The following is a 17,340-nucleotide window of genomic DNA, read 5'->3' as shown; positions in this document are numbered from 1 at the left end:
CCCTGAATTCATTGTTGTTGGGGGTTTTTTTGTGGGTCTGGCTTGGAAAATGTCATTGGGAACCAAAGAATCACTTGGGATTCCCAGCAATGAGTTTCTGATCACTGGAAAGGAGCAGGAAGATGAGGTAGGAACAAATGCTCCAGAACAAAGACCAGGAAAATCTTAATCCCTTGATAAATCCTGAAGCCTGGGGGTATAACCTAGCCTTGGTCACACAACTGCAGGAGTCTGGCTTAGAGAAGGTCATCTCCCAGTACCCCCAGCCCCTCCTGGTACTCACACCTCCTTTCTCCTCTCCTTTTGTTCCTTTTATCCCCTCCCCTTTCCCCCTCCTTCCTTCCATTAGCCTTCAGACAGCCTAGGCAACTGAAATATGACTTGGCCACATGGTTGGCCTCCAGAAGTCAAAGGTTACCAAGGGAGTTCATAGGATTCTGAATAGCAGACTCCCAAGTTCTAAACTCAAAAGACTTTGGGAAGCCAAGACAATGAGATGGGAGGCTGCTACCCAGGCCTCTTGGAAAGGGAAGCACCCAAATCAGTCCCATGATCCAAAAACATCCCCAATGTCCCTGAGGCTGGATGCCCACTTGTAGATCAAACATCATTCCTCTTCATGTCACTTCAGAGGCAGTTTCCTTCATTTAGGTAACACATATTCAGCTTACATCTTCACATTGTACAAGGGGCACACAATCAGGTCCACCCTCCCCAGAAGCAATAAAATCTTTCTTGGATGCTCCATTGCAAAGAAGTTTTCCTTTTCTCCCAGTCCAGCTGGTGAGCTTCCCAAACAGGATGAAGGCCTGCAGATGAAGTGACTCGATCTCCTGCAGACAAGACAGCCAGACAAGTGAGGCCCTAGGGCCTCCTTGGTGACCAAAACCACTTGGGACTTGCTGAGGATTAGATTTGATCCAATCCAACAAGACAAGTGCTTCCTTAGTGAGCATCTACTGGGTGCTGCATCCAGGTTGAGGGGCTGGGGAGACCCCAGCAGAAACAGAACTGCTCAATTCTGCAGGAGGTACCATTATCTCAGTGGGTGCATGGGGGATTTAATATAAAATATACCTCAATACCAAGATAGACCCAGAAGAACCAAACAGGTGGGTTGCCCACTGATCAAGGCCCCCAGAAGGATGCAGGTGCATCCTGAGCTGGGCCTCCAAGCTGTAGGAGACAGAGAATCCCAGCCCTGGAGGTTAGCATTAGACTCTTCCTTTATACAGGCATACTGCCTGCCCTTGAATGGGGCATAGACAACATGCCAGTAGCAAGGCACACCCAGAAGCTAGAGACATGCTCTGTATCTTGTGTTCCCTGACTAGACAGAGATGCATGTGCTTATGCATATGAATAGAGTAAACATGCATGTTCATGTGTATGTCTTACAAATGCACATATACACATGACCTGAGGCACAGTTACATTTCTTGTTATGTTCCAACCACTGACATGGTGCTAGGTGGATGGTCATCTACTGGCAATGGGAGAGGGAGGCAAGATACAACCAGGTGGGCCTGCACAGAGGTAGTAAGTATGTGCTGGGCCTCAGGCCCTGGGTGGCCTGGTAGGTGGAAATCCGAAGTCAGCTTTTTTTCTCCCATACATTGTGAGGGGTCCAGGAGCCATCCTAGGGACAGGCCATGAGAATGCTGTTTTAATGCTAAGTTGGCCATATGATGACATGGTAGGTCTGAAGTCAGAAAGACCTCGACTCTAATCCTGTTTGGGATACTGACCTACTTTGTGTGAGTCACTTGACTCTCTGGGCATCAGAAAGGTACCTTCTAGCTTTATCTATGATCCTATGACCTTAAATATCCACAGGTCCAGAGCTTAGCCCAAATTCAATCAACTCCATCCAGTTGCACATGACCAGTCTTCCTCTCCTTCTGTATCTTCCCTCTCCATTGCCATTCCTCCTTCCCCCAGATACCACCTCAGGACAGGCTTTGGTCCCTCTCCAATTGAGTAGAGAGAGAAGAGCATCTTTTGGACTCCAGTCTGTTCCCCAGTTCAATTCATCCCCATCCCATCCCCACTCAGCTCCCAAGATGCTTCTCCTGAGGTGCAGTATGACCAGGTCACTCCTCTGCTGTGATTCCCTATTACCTCTGATAGTGATGACCTATCTCCCAAGGAAACTCTTTCCCACCCTACCCCACTTTGTTACACATAATGCCCATCCTCCCTCTTCTCTGGTCTCTTGGACAGGCATCACCCAAGCTTTACCCTCTGTGTCCCAGATCTTGCTTGAGGTTCTTCCTCATTTCTGCCTCTCAGAAACTTCCTGGCCCTCCAAGGTTCATCTCAGCAGCCACCTCCTCCAAACAGCCCTCCCTGATAGCCCCAGCCCTTTTCCCCCTTCCTAGTACTGTGCTCATCTGCACATTCTTTCCCAGGGAAACATATGCACTTTGGATCAGGGAGTGTCTTCTTTCTACCCCTTTGTCACCAGCCCTGGGCATGGTGGATTAACCACACCTATGGTGCTTGTTGGGATGAACCTTGGGTTACTTTGTTATGCTGCAAGTTCCTGAAGAGGAGGGGTGGCACCAATTTGACCCTGGAATCCCTCCAGCCCCTGTCTTCTAGTACCCCCCCCCATTGGCTGGGTACCCTAGTCCTCATCCTCAGACTCTACCAAGCTCTTTTCCAGAACTTCCCTGATGGGGTCCAGGCTCCGAATAATGGGCCAGGGTACTATGAGGTCTTTGGTGCCCTCTGGGATGTGACTCCAAACTATCTCCACTGTGGCACCATCTTAGCCTCTTCCCTTCATGTGGCCATGGGCTGGGAATACCCCTCCCTCTCCTGGTTCCAGATTTTGTTCACTAGGTGTGCTCTGCACTAAATGCTCCAGATGTCCATCAACTAACCTCCCCCTCCATTCTTCATGGTCTCCCTCACACACTTTCCCACTTTGGACAATGTCTAAAGGGGGGAAATACCCAGAGACTTAGTGTCTTCTCCAAGGTTTTGAAGGGCATGATAAATGTGGGAAAACAGAGTAGCAATATCCTGTCCAGCCTGAAAGGAAGCTGCTTGATTCAGAGTCAATGAAGGTCTGGACTTGAACCTGGAGAAACCTGCTTTTCCCTCAACTCGTGACCTGGGGAAGGTTATCTCACAACCCTGTATTCAGCTTCCCTGTCTATAAAATGGGAGTCATGACTTCTGAGATTCCTTTAAATTCAGGGTCGCTTACATCTTCAAAAAAGACTCTGCACTGCATGGAGATGACTTTGAAGGAGCAGCTCCAGTCCAACCTGCCCATAAGGCCAGAACCTTGGTCAGTGCCATTATAGTCTTTGAGATCAAGTGGCTGCTAAAGGGATCTCTGAGGGAACTGAGGAACAGCTCCAAGAACAGCTTCTAGTAGTGTTTCACCTGGAGAGGGAAAAAGAAACACTGCATGAAGTTTCCTGCCCCCCACCCCCACTACCTAGCAGGGAGTGTCACCAGCTGCTCCCTCTTCTCACCTCTTTGGGACCCCCGATGGCCATGTTACCCAAGGCCTTATGGACAGCAGCCACAGGCTGCTGTGGACATGGCTAATCCCCTTGGTCTACTTCACAACTGTGGACTTCAGCATCTTCTGGCAGAGAACTGGGTCACACATGAACTAGGAAAGAGAAGGTTCAAAAAAGGGGGCCTGAGGACAGTAGGGGGCTCCCCCAGCAGTGAGTCCTCAAGGGTGCTAGGAGGAGACAGTAGTCTGGAGAGGGAAGTTCAGTCATCAGGTATGTGGAAATGCCCATTTCATCAGTGTTTATCAATGTCAGGATGTTTGTTTAAAAAACAAGCCTTGACTAACTAGCCCAGAGATCAAGACCTGTTGGTTGGGGGAGTGTCTGGGCCAGCTGAGCCCAGGACAAGACTTCTGGAGAAGGAGGTTCAATTGACCCATGTTTCTGCAAACCTAGAAATGTGACTAGGTCTCCCCTTCCCTTCCTCCCTCCCAATCACACACATGCACACACAAGTTTCACAAATACACACTCTCACAAACACACACCTGCCTTAAGATAGTTTTTGTCTCCTGGAAGCAAGATAGGGAAAGAGACTATTCTCTCTCCCTCACCCCCCTACAGATGGGCTTCAGAGACCTGGTTGGAATCTGCTCAAGGAGCCCAGGACCATCTGGGAAGAGGGGAAGGCAGAGGAGGAGGGGAGTGTTGAGTTGTTCGGCCAAAGGAAGCCAGGGTGGTGTGGGCCTCTGACTCCTCCATGAAATCATTACCCACTCTCTGTGGGCAAAATGCCTACCCTCCCATCCTGGGGCTGCCCACAAAGCCTATTGCCAAGCCATTAATCTGGTGGAGACCCAATCCAGACCAATGCTCTGACCTCTGGTCACTTCTGGTCACCTCTGGCTGGCCATCTCTGGCCCACTCCTTGGGTTTCCCACATTCAATAAGTCCAAGGAGAGCCCAGAACAAAAAGAGCAGTGGTGGGGCAGTGAAAGAGGAGGAAAGGAGACATACCTGGTCTTGGAGCAGCAGCCCTGGCTTCCCATATGCTTCCCGGCTTCCCATACGCTGCCTGCCTTCCCCCACTCTGATTGGCGCTCACTTCTATAACAAAGTTCATGCTACTGACTCTAGGAGACCGATTCTGAATCCAGACCCAGGAGAAATAGCTCTATGAACTGCTGACTGGAGGAGACTGTATGAAGGTTGATGGCTCTAGAAAGGGGAGAGGCAGCTTGAGGAGGGTAAGGGTTGGCTCTCAAACTGGGCCCAAGAAGTACCTCAGGGGCCATTGTCTCATTTCACACCTCCACACATTTGTCTACCTAGGTGCCCTCCCTCTTCACTTAAACCTCCTAGGTCCCCTCCTAGGTTATACAATTTTTCTCTCTCCCTCCCTTCCCTCTCCCTTCCTCCTGACAGAAAAACAATCTGATATAAGCTCTACATTTATAGCCTTGCTGAACAAAGATCAATACTGAACATGAGGGAGAAGAATCAGATCTAAATGGATGAAAGAAAATGTTAAAGAAACAAATGACATAATACAGAAGACAACTTTTTAAAATTGAAGATAATAGACTTTGGTCTTCATTTAAATTCCCTACTTCCTTCTCTCAATATGGATGGTATTATCCATAGCAAATCTTTTAAAATCGACTTTGATTATTGTATTGTTGATATGAACAAGTCTAACATGGTTGACCATTATCCCTTGTTGTTAAGTGTGTAGAATGTTCTGTAGTTCTGCTCATTTCCCTCAGCATCAATTCATGCAAGTCTTTTCAGGCTTTTCTGAAATCTGTCCCTCATGATTTCTTATAGAACAATTAGTGTTCCATCACATACATATACCTCAATTTGTTTAGCCATTCAGCATTCCCTCAATTTCCAGTTCTTTGCCACTACAAACAGAGCTGCTATGAATATTTTTCTACATGTAGGATTTTTACCCTTTTTCATGGTATCTTCAGGATACAAACCCAGTAGTGGCAATTCTGGAACAAAGGGTAAGCCCATTTTTATTGGCCTTTGGACAAAACTCCAAATTGTTCTCCAGAAGGGTTGGATCAGTTCACAAATCCACCAAGAATGCATGAGTGTCCCAGTTTTCCCACACATTCTCACCAACATTGAACATTTTCCTTTCTAATCATATTGGCCAATCTGAGAGGTGTGAAGTAGTACTTCAGAGATAATTTGCATTTCTCTAATCAATAATGATTGAGAGCAATTTTTTCATATGCCTATAGATACCAGCACCACCTTCTGTGGAAAGCTGGTCCTGCTGCCTCCCACTTCCCCATTATCTTGGATCTATTCAGTATATGCCCACAGTGGTTGCTGTTTTCTCCTCCAGCTAGCATCTGAGCTTCTAGAAGGTGGGAAATACTTCACTTTTGCCTTGCCAACTGTGACTGCCCAAAGTAGGTGCTTAGGCCATGGTTGCTGATTAACTGGTTGATTCTGCCCACCTACCATGGTAATTCTAAACTGTTCACTAAGCTGAACCAGGACCTCAGGAGGTACTGCTTAACCCAGGGAAGCTCTCCAGGTTCAGTCATGAAGAACCAGTACCAAATCGCACCAGATATTGACTGTCCCTTAGAGACTCAGTTTCCTCATGAGAGGCTCCTCCCTGCCCATCCCCACTCTAAAGGACTTTCTCAAGGCAGGATGAAATCACTGAGAGGGAAGACCTTCCCAACAATCCCAGGGACTCCTCATATCCCAGCATGGACATGGTTAGGTTTCTTCGATCCCTTTAACCAGACACCCTCACAGTCCACCCTGAGGCCCATTTTTTTCTTCTTCATGCTAAGCCTACAAGGGAGCAGAAGGTGGCCCAAGCTATCCAGTCAGGAGAGCCACTCACCCCATATCAGTCTTTGGGTACTCCAGGAGGGTCCACACCTTCTGGTGCCTCAGGTTCTGAAGCATCTTCTGCCTCCCAACTCAACTCAGCACCTCCTGGAAAATTCTGTTGGTTGAGTCTAGAAAAGATATCCATCCATCAGTTCATTAGCACAGCTCTAAATAACAGAGAAAGGGACTGCTAGTCAAAGGGTAGACACCCTGCAAACAAGCAATGGGCAGTGGTGGGAGGGGCTGGGGTGAGCTTCTGGGAGATGTGGGATTTTAGAGTGGACCTTTCAGGAGGCCAGGGAAATCAGTAGTCCCAGGAGAGGAGGGGAGCAGCCTCAGCATGACAATGTTTAGAAGATGGGGTGACTCCCATTTTTTTCCTGTTTTCTCCCCCAATCAGACTCTGATACATGCTAAGTCCTTTATAGAAATGCATCCTTATAGATGGATTGATGAAGAGCAGAAATGCTTTTGTTCTTGGCTTGCCCCAAGTGGACAGGGGTCTCTCCGGGGGTGGGGGGGGGAACTGCCCATATCTGAAAAGGATGCAGACTTGAGTTGAAGATATAAGTCAAGGAGTTGTAGATAAAGTAAAATTGTCATCCTCCAAAAGCCTGGAAGCAAGCCAGTAAATTGTACCTGTGGGGCATAATCTCTTTCTGCAGGTCTCCAGTCAGAAGATATTCCCAGTTGTCTGAAGTTGATGAGTTCTGTCAGGGCAGGGTGTTGCTCCTCAACTTCTGGAGGACCATGCAGAAAGCTAGCCTGTAGTTTCCTCTTTCTGTCCAAAATCTTGGTAATATTGAGCAGACCATATATCATCTGGGGAAGGAAAGCACCTCCCCCACATCGAGGCTCCTGCCTAATGCTGCACCCCACATATGCACACAAAAGAGGCTGACCTTAACCCCAATCACCCCATGCTTGCTTACCACAATGGGGTCCACAGCCACCAGGCACCAGCTGTCCTCTATGCAGGATGGGTTGCTACTGAAAGCTTTCCTTTCTTGGATTCTAGCTCTTAGAATCTTTTCACCAAAGGCAGAATCTTCTGCCAGAACTTCCCATACCTTAACAATATCTATGTAATGAAAACATCAGTGGTTTCCCATCACTCATTAGCTAAGTTCTGCCTGACATTCATCACCCTCCACTAACTAAGACTACTCCACTCCATTGCCTTGATCTCACATCATTTCCTTGACTCACATTCCATTTCCAGTCCAACTCAATTGGATCCATCCATACTCCTGGATCCTCGCTGGGAACCTCTCCAACAACTCTGCCATTCTCTAATGTGTTCATTGAGGAAGACTGTGTAGAATGGTTCTTTGGGTGTCTCATCCCTCCCCAAATTCAGATTCTATGTGGCCAGGAACTGCCTCTTAGCTAAATTGCTATCAATCTCCTCTGGTGGCTAGCAGAAAGCTCTGCAACCAGGAGGTCTTCAATACATGTCAACTGAAGTCAAATGAATTGACAAAAAATAACCAATCTGATCATTTAGGAGATGAGACCTCACCCAGGGGCCCATCCCCCAAATCAGGGCTAGGCAGAAGTAGAGGTCAGGGGCAATGTTCTAACCCCTCCCTTCCAAATCTCAACATCTGTGTTCAGCTTCCTCCTGCTGGTATGACTTTAAAATAAGTCTTTTCATCCTTTGGGCCTGAGCTTCTTCCTCAATGACTGCTGAGATTCCTTCTAATTAAATTTATGGATGGTATTATGTATGGCCTACATGGGAACTACAAACACATAGGAAGAACAAAGAATCCTGAGGGGGACTTGGAAGAATGAAATATATGTGGGATCATGCTTTGGATTTGGGACCTTTGGTCTTGTCAGCATAGAGAACTTCTTCTACCAGTGCAGTTGGTACCTTCTCTTTTGACTTGGACACACAGTGGTCCATTGACTTGCCCACGGTGACAGAGTCAAGATGTGTCAGAGATAGGACTCAAACCCAGGTCTTCCTGACTTTTCACAAGCCACCCCTCCATCCAACATGCTTCCGGGCTTGTAAGATGTGAAATCAGTTTTCTAAAGTAGGACTGGTGGCTCCATCATTGTGGTTGAGTATATTGATGCTGCAGAATGTTTCTAATTAAAATGTTTTGTTATGGATGTGGGGGAAAATGAGCTCCATTACCCAGATTCCAGACTAGGGCCTGAGCCTCCCAGCCAACATCTACCTACTTGTTCATAGGCTGTGGCTGCCTAAGGAGGAAAGTAAGGAAGACCTTCTGGTAGGAATGAACAGCAGGATGACAGCTTCCACCATGGCTCACTGCACTTCCAGATGAAGCACAGAGGTGCTCAAGATCTCTGGCACCTGTGAAAGACAGAGACCATGACCCTAGCAAAAGTCAGTGCTCTAAGAGAGCCATCAGTGACAGCCACTCTGAAAGTGGCAGCCACCCCTTACTCTTTGTCCATCTTCCAGCTGGGCAGACAATGACAAGACCCACCCCACCCACTCTACCTTGAATTCCAGTCCATGCTCCTGCAGCCTGAGGAAAGTGTTGAACCACAATGGTTGTTTTGTCATGGGTGAGATTGGTGGCCCCCAGGCTCTTCAGGTGCTCCAAAGATGAAAGATGAGCTCCACTCTTCATGCTTTGGTGCTAATCACCTAGGAACCAAACCAATGGAACCCAGAGGTAAAGGCCATTGTCTCATGCCTACCCACCCATAGAATGGAACCCAGAGCAGAGGTTCTTTACCTAGATGGGCCAGCTTGGCTTTTAAGTGTCTTTAATTATCATTGGTCTAATTTGGATCTGTATTTTGTTTTACACATTTAAACCCTGTCTTCTGAGAAGGGTTGGTCTATGGACCCCAGCTGCCCAAGGGGTCCAAGATTCAGAAAAGGTCAAGAGCCTTTGTCTAGAGGTATGTGATCCTTTTGAAGAGGCCCACTGTCCTCAGATCTACTAAGAAAAGGCAGTATCTTGGGGCTGCAAGGAACCTCAGTAAGCCCAGAATCTTCAATGACAGCAAAGCCCTACTTTGGGACAGAGTTCATTGTGGGGAAGTTTTTCCCATAATCAAGCCTGAATTGACCTCTTGGCAATTTTTGCTCATAGTTTCTAGGCCTGCCAGCCATGTGACAGCCCTGAACATAGAGACAACTAGGATATGGCACCTCTCCCTGCTCCTTCCCATTCTCCTGAGCCTTCTCTTCTCCAGGCTATACATCTCTAGTTGCTTCAATTGATCTTCATATAGTGGGGGCCCTAGAGAATTTTCCCATCTTAGTGGCCCTCCTGAGTACAATCTCCAGTTTACCTAATGTACTTTCTCAAATATGGCACCTTGAATTCTGATGAGGTTTAAGGAAGGGGAGAGCCGGACTACCAGCTCCCTGTATCTGGACACTACCTACTACCAGAAATCTCACTGGTCCTCTCAACTGACTTCTAAATGGCTGACTTCTAAGGATCCAACTCAGTCCTCTCTAACTGTCTCTACTAGTTCTCTGATGCCCAACCCAGAAGCAGAAGCCTCCCAAATCCTCAAGCAATCAAGTTAAGCATAAAGTGTGGTCCTGGAATGGTAGTGCCAGACAAAATCTCAAGTGATGCCCTTCTAGTCCATTAGACAAAAGTCCTCTGAGTTCCCCAGTGAGAAGCTGACTGATGAAGGAGGTTCTTACACAGTATGGGGATAAATAGCCTAGATGGGGGAGGCCTTTTGGTCTGTCATGGCAGCATGGTGATTGAGTAGACAGAGCCTGGGATCTGCAGTCAGAAAGGCTTGAGTATAAATCCTACCACAGCATTGGCTAAATGTGTAACCCTGGAAAAAAGACTCCACCTCCAGCTGCTTCATGGAGATCATACTGTAGTAAACCTTTTAGAACTACAAGGGTCAAATGAGTAAAGAGAAGTAAAGTGTTTTACAAAGCTTAACATGATAGATAAATACTAACTAGTAATAGCAATGGTAGTAGTAGTACTAATAGTTGTAATAATGATAGTAATAGTGGAAGTAGTAGTGGGGGGTGCTGGTGTTGCTAGTGCTGGTAGAGTCAGGGACCCCCCCAGTAAGATCAAGGAGCCTCCCACCCTCCCCACCTTCTGCCTTCCAGCACACAAGTTTGCCAACTCAATTTGTCTGAGAAGAGCAGTGGGCAAAGAATACTCTGCTGTCTGGGACCTGGGTCAGACACCACTCCAAGTTCAGGCTACTGCCTCAGTCACCTTGGTGATTTTGAAGGATGGGGACTAAATCATCTTCTCATCCTTGGTCTCCAGCTTTTATTTTATGTTCATTAGAATCTTCTTGGTGATAGGATCACATATGGACCCCAGTTGGGCTGCAATTTGAAAGGACCATGATAACTCTGCACAAGGAGAGTCTGCTTCCCAGTGTTCCCCATAAGTTTATTAGGATATTGGCGTGTCATCCCCAGAAGCTTCCCAGCACTCTGCACTACAGCCTCTGAGTTGGGAGACTTCTCCTGGACCCCTCCCCACCCTGGACTCACAACCCCATCAGAGCCTCAGCTCATGATGTTCCTCCTCCCCTTTAGTGTCCAGGGCTCTCCTCCTTGTTCAGACTCTCAGAGAACACTGACCTGTTGTACCTCCATTCCCAGAGGACATAGGAGCTCCTGGAGGGTGGGAATTGATGTCTATCTTCTTCTTCCTATCCCCAGGATCTTCTATAGTGGGGAATTAATCAATCTTTGATTGACTCACTGACTGCCTTAAGACAACAATAACTAACAAAATAAACTGTACAAAGAGAAGTGTTTAAAGGGATGCAAAGAGTTTACTTCTCAGCTTCCCCACAGCTGCCCCTGATGAGAATTCCCTTCTTCTGAATACCAGTGTTTTTTATTGCCTTTGCAAAATTCAATAAAAGAAGTTTGGTGGAAACTAGTTTTGACCAACATCTCATACCCACCCATTCACTATAAGATCAAAATGGACACATGATTTCAATGAAAAGGGGCACATCAGAAGTGAAGTGTGGGAGGATGGAACTTTTCATCTGTCGGATTTATGGATAAAGGAAGAATGTATGACCAAACAAGATACAGAGAGCATCACAGGATATAAAATGGATAATTTTGATTACATTTAATTAAAAGGATTTTGCACAAACAAAACCAATGCAGCCAAGATTAGAAGGAAAGCAGAAACTGGGAAAATCTATAGTCAGTTTCTCTGATAAAGGCCTCAACTCTCAAATATACAGAGAACTGAGTCAAATTTATAAGAACATAAGTCATTCCCCAATGATTAAATGGTCATAAGATATGAAGAGGGAATTTTCAGAAGAATTCAAAGCCACCTATATCATATGAAAAAAGGGCTCTAAATCTGTTGAGTAGATAAATGCAAATTAAAACAACTTTGATGTAATACTCCACACCTATCAGAATGGCTAATATGACAGAAAAGGAAAATGCCAAATGATAGTGGGGATGTGGAAAAATTGAGACACTAATGGATTGTTGCTGGACTTATGAATTGATTTAACCTTTATGGAGAGCAATTTGGAATGATGTCAGAACTCTATGCATACCCTTTGAACCAATACTACTGCTACTAGGTTGGAAATTAAAACAAAAAAATAGAAAGGGACCTTTATGGACAGAACTAACTTTAATAGTTCTTTTTGTGGTGACCAAGAATTAGAAATTGAAGAGATGTCCAACAATTGGGGAGTGGATGAACAAGTTGTGGTATTTGATGGTAATGGAATACAATTGTGCTTTAAGAAATGATGAGCAGGATAAAAATCAGTAAAACCTGGGATCACTTACATGTCCTGTAGCAAAAGTGAACAGAAACAGGAGAAGCTTGTTCACAGTAACAGCAATATTGTAAAATGACTAGCTGTAAATGACTTAGCTATTGATAGCATTACAATGATACAATAAAATTCCAAAAATTTCATGGTGAAAAATGCTATTTACTTTCAGAGAAAAAAACTAAGAGTTTGAAAGCAGATCAAAGCAGACTTTTTATAGTGTATTTTGTATGTTTTCTTTCACAATTATTGTTAATACAGAAATGATCACACATGTATAAACTATATCAAATTGCCTGTTTTCACAAGAAGGGAGGAAAGGAGAGAAAGCATTTGGAACTCAAAATTATTAAAAATTAATGTTAAAAATTTACATGCAACTGAGGGTAACTTAAAGTGGGAAAAATTAAAGTCTATTACCTATGTATGGTTCATTGCTTTTCCTTAGTGTAATCTCTATAAGGGTAAAGTGAACATCTAACAAATCTTTGTTGACTCACCACCTGCCCCAAATTGAATAGTGTAGAAGGAGACTGATTTCTTGTCTTCTTACCATGCAGGTCTAAAAGGCAGAAGATGACATTAACAGTGGACTGCTGGGTCCTCAACTAGGAGTCACAGGCATATGGAGTCAGGAAACCAGTGTGATAAACTGATCATGTTTCAGGGATATCTGTTTCTGATACAAAGGCAAATAACTGGTCTAATTAGAAACATTTTGCATACCTCTTTCTTTCTCCCTGTATCTCTTCCTGTCTCTTTCTGTCTCTGTGTCTGTCTCTGCTCTCTCACATGCGCATATAGACACAGACACTTTCATTGCACTCACACCCAGGCTCAGATGTTGAACCACAGACAATTCAGATTATTGCTAGAAAACTTAATGGGAAACATTTCTTCCTCCTGTCAACAGGAAGGTGAGGACTGGGAATGTCTAGCGGTTCGTACACCATTAGGACACACCAAGGACAGCTGACTTTTTCTAAGTATCTCTGGGTTTTGTTATAAGGCAGAGTTCCATTGAGGGCAAAGGACCAGGGAGTTCTCACAACATTAGGCAATCAGAAAATAAAGTTTAATGGATCAAACCTGCCCCTTCATTGGCCTAGAGGACTTCCAAAGAAAAAATGCTCTCTATCAATTCAGAGCTGTTACTAAAAATCTTAAGGTCTTCCTTAACACTGAGAGGGGAAGGGTTGCACCCAGGGTCACACCAGCAACAATATTCGAATCCAGTACAGCTGTATGCTTGTAAAGTGTATAATAATTGAATCTTTGGGGGTAAAATACAATTCTAAGATGAATCTGAATTACTGACATTTTACATAACCATTGCTTTTTGAAGTCTAAACATCAACAATAAATAACATACTCTGCTTTGTAGTGTAGCATTTGCTGATCTACAAGGTTCACACTGAAAATTTAACAATCAGACCTTCAGAGCTAATAAGCACCAGCTCCACAAACCCTGGAGCCCAAGTCTATTGCTTTCAGACCAGCCACCTATCCACTACTCCATGATGACACTCAAAGAAATCCATCTATTTTTTCAAAAACTTGTCTCCCTAAACCCCTTTGGATTGAGCAGCATGATCTCAGTGATATGAGGAGAGAGCCAGGAAGATCCAAGTTAGAATGCTGCCTTAGACTGACTCTGGAACCCAGGGTGAGCTGTTTCCCCTAGTTCAGTCTCCTCATCTTCAGAATGGATATATTAGCCTGTGGCTCAGCTTATGATGAGTATTTTCTGGACACCCATCAACGTTCAGACAAATCTTAAACCAGATTGTGCAAGCTTGAATTATCCCCAAACCTGGAAACTAAGGGGTGCCAGTGTCCCCAGGAGTATCAACATGTGGCATATAGGAACCATGCTGAAATGGAACAATTCTAGAGGAAATGATAAAGGAAAGAAAATGATACAGGATGGGGTGAGGGACACCAAAGGACAAAGAGAATGATGCTGACCCAGGACCGAAGAGTACTCCTCAACCCCAGAGAAATGTGTGAGAGATTTCAGCTAAGTCATGAGGCAACTGTCTCAATGCATGGCCCGGGAGGGAACTTTTATTATCATGTTTTATTTTCATTTGTTGCCCAAAAGGAGAAAGAAAATAAATGTTAATTGGGAAAATGTTTTTTTTTACTTTTCTTTAAAAATAAGCACAATCAATGTGACTTAGGTGGGAGCCCAGCCCTTGATCCCTGTTCTCAATGAGCTAAGATCCATTCTGTGAGCTCATGCATGATCACACCAAATCCCAATGGGGGCCTCATCAATGGTGACTTGTTAATGGGGGCTCATTAATGCCAGTTCAGCTGCAGGGCTATGGGTTTGCCTGCTTCTAGAGGTCACCTGTACTCATCAGGAGGGTGTAAACTCAAAAGTAAATGAAGGCTCAGCTTGATCTCTCTCTCTCTCTCTCTCTCTCTCTCTCTCTCTCTCTCTCTCTCTCCCCCATTCCTTCATTGACTGCATCTCCTTCAAGGAACTGGTGAGGGAAGGAGGTGAGGAAGCATGGAGGACCTGGTACTCCTTTCCCTCCCAGGGGGGAGCTCCCTAGCCTTTTCAGGGGGAGAGGCCCCTCAGAGCCCAAGGTAATCCCCTTCTCACTTGCCCATAAAGGGCCTTCAGATTCTCCATGTTGGCAAGCTCTCTCCATGCTCAGGAGCTATGAAAATCCATCTAGAAGGCCAGAGAGGTTTGGAGGAGTCTGGCCATGTTCCATGATGCCCCAATCCTGACCATCATGGAGGGCAGTTTCTTTGGTCAGTGGAGAGAGGGTCTCAGAACTCTCTCCAGACACATCACATGTCTACTAAATACCCTTGTGGTCGATGTCTTTGAAAAGATTTCTTTGCATCAGCTTCATCATTATAAAGTCATGATATTCTTGTACAGCATCTGAGACCAAGAGAAGAAATGCATGGGGTTCATGACATCTATCAGCAGGTGTCAAAATCTCAGGATCCCCTCTTCTGCCTGATATGAGGAAGAACAGCAGTGGGATTGAGGGGAGGTTCCCGAGGGGAGTCCTTTAAAAGTTGGAGGTCTCTGTTTCTTCCCCTGTTGAATGAAGGGGTCAGATGAGATGATATCTCTCAGGTTATGACCCAGTAATCTGAGGCCCACTGTAGTGGGTGATGCCTAACATATTACCAAGAGATTTTTCTTGGTCTGACAAACTACAGGAGCAGACATAGAGGAGAAGCTAGAAGGAGAGATCTGAGCCAGGTTCACTTTCATTGCCATAACCAGAGAGTCTGGTCTGGTAAGCTCTGGTCATGCTCTTCTGCTGGAACTCTAAGAGAGGAGTAGGGGCTCTCCCTATGACAGGCCAGGGCACTTGAGGCATCTCCCTATGTGGCTCTCTTGAGCTGAGCTCCTCACAGAAGGGTTTGTTCATTGCTAGAAATGGTCACTGGTTGATCATAGGCACAGAGTGCCCCCAAGGACTGGTCACAAGGTCAACAATGGCTATAAACTGAGTAATACCCGCTCAGCCCTTCTCCCTGGTTAAGGAACATGACCTAGGCTAGGTCTGAGAAACACAGTGGATATTGGATATAGGACCAAGCTCAGCCCAAATATTAACCATGGAACAGAGGAGGAGTCCAGGGATCAGAACTCACCTGGACATGAACATTATTCTCTTTTGGAGGAGGGAGAGGAAATACATACTGGACACTTGTCCATCAGCTCTTGATTGTCCTCAGCACTGGAATAAGGCTTCAGTTTGCTGGGAAAGCAAGGCACAGTGAGAGCGGTCCCAGCAGAAGCTTTGCCCCCAGAAATGGCCCCATTGTCCAAAGGCAGTTGGAAGGAAAATGGAAGGGCCAACTGCCACTCTCAGGGAAATTCCGGAACCTTGATTGGGCATGATTCAGCATGCACTCCTGGACCAACACCTGCTTAGATCAAGCCAACATGGCCAGAGAGCTTCAGGGTGGGGCCAGGCATTGCCTGGTGTTGTGGAATCAATGTCTGTTTTATAGTACATGCTCCACCAACGTCTGCTACCCAACGGAAGAGACAAGAAGGAATCTGCCCCTGTTCTGAAGGCCCTTACAGAAGGGGAAAGTCAGGAGGAGATGGAGGGCTGATAGCCCAGCCCTAGAAAGCCAGCAGACAACTGATGGGTCCCCCAAGTAAAGAGGAAGGGCTCAGCCTGGCCTGGAGCCCAGGCCTATGGCTCACAAGAACAAGCTCAGCCTGGCTTAGCACCTGGGCCCACAGTTATCCCCAATGGGCCTCCTGTCTGCTTTCGCTCAGCTGTTATTCTGACCATGAGAATCTCTCATGTTCCCCTTCCCTCCTCCTCTTGGTTTATTCCCTTCTGGGATGGGCAGGTGCCACCCAGCTAGAAGAAGGTATAGAGCATGCTGCTGATGTGGTGGACTCCCAGGGCTGATCTCTGAGATGGGGCCTTGTCAGTCCTAGGCAAGGGTCCTAGGTACAGGCCCAGTCTACCTGAGGTGCCAGAGCAGTTGTCATCAGGTAAGGCACAGGAAAATCCAGAGAATCCAGGGACTCTGCCTTGAGAATCACTTGCCCAACCCCAACAAGGAGGCCAATCTGAAGTACAGCAACAGTATTCACAGGAATAGGCTTAGAGAGTTCTGGGATCTCACTGGATTCTCATAGAAATTCCAGAAGGTGAAAAGCCACCCCACCCGCATTTCACAGGCAAGGGCATTGAGTTTCAGAGAGTTTGAACACCTTATCTACAAGTATTGGTATACCACCTCTTCTGTGCCAGACATCTGATTCAGGGTGGAATTACCAAAGAATAAAACAATCCCTGGTCAGAAGAGTGACTACCCTGGTCAGAAGAGTGACCAAGGAGAGATTTCAAGTTCCAGTTTCTAAGCCAAGTTTGTGACTCTAACCACTATTGTCCCTCCAAACTAAATGGAAAACCTGTTTGATGACTTGGCATGAGAACTTAACCCAACTCACTTTGCGAAAGGAATGTGTCCCTTACCCCTTGTGCCAGAGGAAATCACAGATTGTGTAATCATGCTCCCCAACCCCAGACCAGACCCTAGGAAAAAAAACCCCACAAGGTCTCCTGAACTGGGGACTCAACACCTCAAATCCAGTGGCTCTTAGATCCATAATTAATAAAAATTGTTAAATAAAGGTAAGACCCCTGCAGTCTAGAACCTTCCTCACAAGCAGTCTAAAACTCCCCACAAACCCAATGAGGAATGATAGCAGGCTTTGGAG

The 17,340-nt window shown here is 45.9% G+C and overlaps 1 long non-coding RNA gene across 8 annotated transcripts; it reads right to left on the bottom strand.

Moving 5' to 3' along the window:
* Positions 1–315: 315 nt before the first annotated feature.
* LOC141491156 (uncharacterized) lies at positions 316–16,702 on the bottom strand. Of its 8 annotated transcripts, none has more exons than XR_012469491.1 (10): positions 15,744–15,948; positions 12,664–12,789; positions 10,927–11,013; positions 10,550–10,665; positions 8,830–8,979; positions 6,987–8,679; positions 6,358–6,475; positions 4,497–4,697; positions 3,492–3,634; positions 316–3,399 (listed from the first exon to the last, which is right to left on the bottom strand). It is a non-coding gene; the product is annotated as an uncharacterized LOC141491156 (long non-coding RNA). The 8 variants fall into 8 exon arrangements; XR_012469494.1 differs by having other exon boundaries at positions 3,492–4,697; positions 6,987–7,428; positions 8,544–8,679; XR_012469488.1 differs by adding an exon at positions 16,582–16,702 and having other exon boundaries at positions 318–3,399; positions 3,492–4,697; positions 15,744–15,850.
* Between the last annotated feature and the right edge of the window lie 638 nt (positions 16,703–17,340).

Source organism: Macrotis lagotis, chromosome 6 (assembly GCF_037893015.1).
Source record: "Macrotis lagotis isolate mMagLag1 chromosome 6, bilby.v1.9.chrom.fasta, whole genome shotgun sequence".
NCBI lineage: Eukaryota > Metazoa > Chordata > Mammalia > Peramelemorphia > Peramelidae > Macrotis > Macrotis lagotis.
Note: the sequence above shows the minus strand (reverse complement) of the source record. Positions and strands in the feature narration are given on the sequence as shown.